Source organism: Myxocyprinus asiaticus, chromosome 32 (genome assembly GCF_019703515.2).
Source record: "Myxocyprinus asiaticus isolate MX2 ecotype Aquarium Trade chromosome 32, UBuf_Myxa_2, whole genome shotgun sequence".
In the NCBI taxonomy this organism is placed as follows: Eukaryota; Metazoa; Chordata; class Actinopteri; order Cypriniformes; family Catostomidae; genus Myxocyprinus; species Myxocyprinus asiaticus.
Genome location: NC_059375.1, coordinates 38,607,337 through 38,613,336, shown reverse-complemented (window position 1 = coordinate 38,613,336; position 6,000 = coordinate 38,607,337).

The following is a 6,000-nucleotide window of genomic DNA, read 5'->3' as shown; positions in this document are numbered from 1 at the left end:
ATAATTACCTAAGTTTTATAGTGGTAAATTTGTAAAAATGCATGTTCTTTGGTGGAAAACATAATTTTAAAAACCATGGTACTTGTACCCCAAACCCACCATGGTGTTACTAGAGTAAAAAGTTAATAACTGTTTTTTTTTTGTTTGTTTTGTTTTGGCAGAATTATTATGATTTATATCATAATTAGGTATGGGACGATATGGTTATCCCACAGTTCGGTTCCATATACAATATGAGGTTCACAATTTGATATAATCTCGATTCAGTATAATACCCTAAATGACAAAATATTACAGACATTATTTTCAAAAAAATTTGAGCAAAATGCACATTATAATTTCTCATCAAAATAAAGTTCTTTAATACACAGTATAAATGCTCAAAGTTTAAATAATAAAAGTTGCTCATATTCCTTTCTCTATAAGAAAAGTTCACAAACAAATAAGCTTTCAAAAAATAGTGGGGTACATTTAGGCTGATCAGGTGCAGAACAAGCAGTAGAACTGAACAAAACCTGTCCTGAAAAAAGTATGTGAAAGTTTAAGTATTTATTTATTTTTTATATATACCCTTTATCCCAATTTTGGAATGCCCAATTCCCACTACTTAGTAGGTCCTTTTGATGGCGTGGTTACTCACCTCAATCCGGGTGGCGGAGGACATGTCTCAGTTGCTTCCGCTTCTGAGACCGTCAATCCGTGCATTTTATCACGTGGCTTGTTGTGCATGACACCGCGGAGACTCACAGTACGTGGAGGCTCATGCTACTCTCTGCGATCCACGCACAACTTACCACGCGCCCCATTGAGATCGAGAACCATTAATTGCGACCACGAGGAGGTTACCCCATGTGTGACTCCACCCTCCCTAGCAATCGGGCCAAATTGGCTGTTAGGAGACCTGGCTGGAGTCACTCAGCACACCCTCGATTCGAACTCGCGACTTCAAGGGTGGTAGTCAGCGTCAATACTCGCTGAGCTACCCAGGCCCCCACCGTGAAGGTGTATATTTATATTTTAATAATTTGTTTGTCATCATTACAATAATCAAAATTTAACTTTGTACAAATACAAAAATTCTACATTATATGAATTAATATTATATCATGAAATTGTATATATAATAATAATATGAGCTGTCACTGTTTGAAATAATGTCTCTTGTATAGTACAATTTATTTCTGATTTATTATTACTGTTATCTGCAATCTGAAATGATCACATCATTATTTAACAAGTTAATGATGAGTGAATACAATAATAATTGTTTTCAAATATTGTCCATTCTGCCTTTCTTAAAATAAATAAATAAATAATAGTATCAGAGTAGGAACCAAAATATGTCTGTTACATTTGGGGCCATGTATCTGCTATTGAACTAATAACTGACAAAAACATATAAATATAATATATATATATATATATATATATATATATATATATATATATATATATATATATATATATATATATATATATATATATTTTTTTTTTTTTTTTTTTTTTTGTTATGGGAAAATAAGCCAAACATATTGATGACTCATATTGCACAATACAGATTTTTGTCCAATCAAATGCTCTATACATGAGAATGTCCCTCCCCCCATACCACCTGCAACCAACTAGCAAGTAGCAATTAATGGGTCATGACTGTGACATAACCAAAAGGTTTGAAATATGTCAATAGGAAATACTTCAACATAGGAAACGTCAAGCCAATTCCTTGAGATTCCCATCCCAACTCCATGTGAAACATCCATCAATCCAGAAGCCCAGCTGAGCTCTCAGTGCAACTGAAATAATCATGTACCACAGTCTGGTGTTTTTAAGAGAAGTTGCGTCAGCCAAATGCTTGACATAATGCATATGTCTTTGTCTTGTTGCTGCCGGGCCAAACCCAGAGAAAAACACTCCCTCCCCTTTCGAGCAATCTGCTCCAGAGCATTACACAGGACTCACACAGTTGTGCAATAGAGCTCAACAGTCTGGTTCTAGAAGTAAAAATCCCCTTTTTTATTTTATTTTTTTCATAGAGATATTGATGTTTAACGTTAACATATAAACTTTTCAACACAGACCTATCATGAGCGCAGAGGTTGTTAAAGAAGGACATATGCTTCTATAGAAATTGGTTATCTTGACTTAATTTTGTAAAAATTTTTGTTTAATTGCTGAATTCCAGGTGAAGAGCTATACTAACCATAATTCTGAGGACAGATCCACCAATCAGAGAAGTCAATGTTACCATTGCGGCAAAAGCTCTGAGCAGTGACCGCCCACTCCCCTATAGCATAAAAAATTATGTATTCAGATCACTCTATCTACACTTTCAAACTACCAAAATATTTATTGAATATTAGTTGAATATTTTGCAATAAACATCTAAAATACTTTTTTTTTTACTTATAATCAGTGATGGAAAATTAATTGTATATTACATCATTGTTTCTGATTCAGTTACCTCATCCGCAATGCTTCTTTGACCATAGTCAATGTAGACGTAATATTAAATTTTTCATAATGTAATTCAACGTTGTGAGGAACAGACATACAGTACAGTCTGTTCAATGGGTTGTACTCTCCAAAAAAGATATAGATCACGTCTAATCATCACAACCCATGTTTTTGTTGTATTTTGTCCACTGGAATGTTTTAGTATGATTGGTATTTTTTATGTTTCGTAAGCTGAACAAATGACACCAAGGTATTAAACAACCCATTGAACAGAATGTACATCGATCTCTCAAAGCCTTGTTTTCATTAGCAAAAAAAAAAAAAAAAAAAAAAAATCAGTCTTAATTCAGAGTAATCTCTTATGAAATAATTTAGGTACACAGTCTTTGTACCTTTGTCGTTTTGTCCGATTTTCAAATAATTATTTGCATTAAATCAAAGGTTGCAATGTTGCGATTCAACTCAATGTTTTTTTTTATTTTTTTTTTTTGGTTCATGGGTTAGAATGCTTTATTGAAGAATCTTTTTGAAATGCCTATGGAGAAAACATGGAAAAATACCTCCATAGAGAGATAATAGAGAGCGAGAATATTTAAAGTTATTGAGGGAGGAAAAGAGGAGGCTGAAGTGAAAACAGCAGAGAAAATACATGCTGGACTATGATGTAACTGCAGGGAAGAGGTGTAGACGTGTGGTAAAGACGTCTGAACAGAGAAATGAGAGCAGAGGGAAGTAAGAAAAGTCGAGATGGTGAGCAGAATTAATTAGAAATGTGAGTCAGAGGGATCAGGGGAGGAGAGGTATATTTGGGGAAAGTTTAGAGCAAGATGCATGAGTGAAGTGAGGAATTCAAAGTGAGAAAAAAGGCAGAAATTGAGGCTAAGAGGAATGCGAGTGTGAATTTTTGGAGAGAAACAGACACCCAATAAAATATTTTGTTGCTCAGGGGTGCATTTTCAAAAAGCATTGTTAGACAACTATGATCGCAAGATCCATAAAACCATATTTCCAAAGAACATTCGCAAACAGCATTGAAAAATTGTGTGGTTGGAACTACAGCTTTCCACTTATGGTAAGAAGCATAATTTCTTTTTAGTTTGTGGTGTTGACATCATTTGAAATAGATGAGGCTTCTATAGGCGCATCCCAAACAGCACTTCTGCACTATTATATGTCATTTTGTAGTATAAGTAGTGAGTGTGGTATGTTAACAGTGAAAATGCAATAAAAAGAAGTGTACTATGAGTATCATGATACCGGATGATGCCCTTCTTCAACTGTGAAAAAGGGAGTGTGGAATGTTGGACACTTCATGCATTCAGCACTCGCAGCTTGCCGTACATAACAGAAGGGACAGAGTTACCTGGCTACGTTGCTGATCTGACAAAACAATTGTAAATAATGGAGAATGTAGCAACTAGCGAAACTTCAGTGAAGACAGTACTTTACAAATATAAGTTGAATGCTTTACCATCACCCTACGCTGTGTGAATATGTACGTTGTTTGAGATACAAGTGTTGAACTGAGAATGGCTAACACGCTAAAGCTAGTGGCAACACATCGCATGCCTTTAAAACTTCACTTCCGTCAGCTGTTAAACAGTGAATGCTTCAGTTTAGTAAAAAACTTTAAGTGTTCCATTTGGGACGATACTACATTTTGAAAATGTATACACTACATGGCTGAGTGCAAAGTGTATATTGTAAGTGCATAGTGTATAGTGCATCATTTGGGACACAGCTTTTATCTTTCATTACATATATATCTTCAATTCGGTCAAGATTTCTGACCCGTTTACACGCATTTAAGAAAACGGCATATTTTAAGGTTTATTGCAGAAAAAAACTTTGCTGTTTAAAGTGATTAAGAGAAAGTGGTTTAAAACACCTAGGCTTCTGCAAGAGAATGCATCTTATGTGTCCATGTAAACACATAAGTGGCATTCATAAATGTTTCTGAAGAGTGAGCATGTGTGTAAGTGTGTCGGGGGATCCCCGGAGTACGACGCAAGAGGGAAACCACACTATTGCAGCACTTGTAAACGCTGTAACACACATGCAAATAACAGTGCATGTCAACGTGAATGCCAATGTGTCTTAAGCAGCTTTCTCGCAATAAATAGCTTTCTGGTGTCCATGTAAATGAGCTATTATAATCTGACAATCATTCAATATCCACAGAAGTTATTACTCCACTTCCTGTGTAAAGTTTTAAAAACTCAGGGGTCTTGATGGAGTTATGTTTAATTAAAATCAACAATGTCACAAATGTCTCACATAAAATTAGTTTGAACAAACACATATAGAAACAAATTGCATAACTGTTGACACCCCTTAGAAAAATCGAGATTTCGTGGCAGTTTGCTGCTAACTTGCCGCAAATTCGCCACTGATTATTTTCACATGCAAATGAGCTTTGCAGCAAACATGCGACAAATTTTCAGTTGTTGCCAAATGTTGCTGCAGGTTCACCACTACTGGTGAAGAGCTGAAATCTTCTGCCAAACGTTTGTGGCAAATCACAAGCTCATTTGAATGTGAAAATAATAATGAGTGGCAATTTGTGGCAAGTTTGCAGCTAGTTTGCCAGAACTCTAGATCTTTTTGTGTAACTGAGCTGTAACTGCAGCTGTAAAATTAACATGGATATGCATAGTTAAGATAATCTGATCTTGAACATTTGATGAGAAAATTGTTTGTTGATTCCATAGGAAATTTTTCTTAAATAGCTCGGGTGTTTTTCCTAGACAGCAATGAATTGAAATAGAGAGCAAATGGAGACTCTTGGAGGCTCCTGCTTTTCAGAGGAAAAGGCCAACCCGGTCTCATGACAAGTCATAATGATCAGTACATGATGGCGAAATTGTATGAGTTGGCTTGTGCAAAAACGTACGATTTTTAGATAAAATTAACAAACCAATGAATGATTTTATTACGATCTTTTAATCCCTAACCAAAACCTAAATTTTACAATGATTTTATTAGGAAAATAACTTTTGTGTACCACTGAAGAAAGAAAATTGTATCGATGTGAAATTCTGTTCAATGATTGGTTGGTCTATATGGGATTTGTTGGTCTCTTGGCTTGTCTTTTTCGTAAGAGCTAAGTCATACCATACAACACAATTTTGCCACCTTGTACGAATTATTACAAGTTTTCATGAGACTATGTTGAAAAGACCCCAATAATCTCACAAGTGTCTCCTCTAGAATTCCAGAAGAGATCTCAACAATGTCTAAAACTGTACTTTATTATCCAGTGAAAGACAGTTGGAGTATTCAGGAAACCAGTCTCCTTTAAAATAAGATTGCAATTTCTGCTAAATAAATGGTTTATCAATAAGAACAAATTGTCCGTGTCAATGCATCCTGGTCCATTATCTGTGACTGACTGTGCATGTGTGTGTGTGGTTTATCAGCTTGTGTATCGTAAATGAATCCATAAATACAGACTGTGGCATCAGCTCAATATTCCTCGCCCCCTGCCGGACATCAGTAGCTCACGCCGTAGTGTTAATGGCCGGGATGAACCTTTGTCCTGCCATA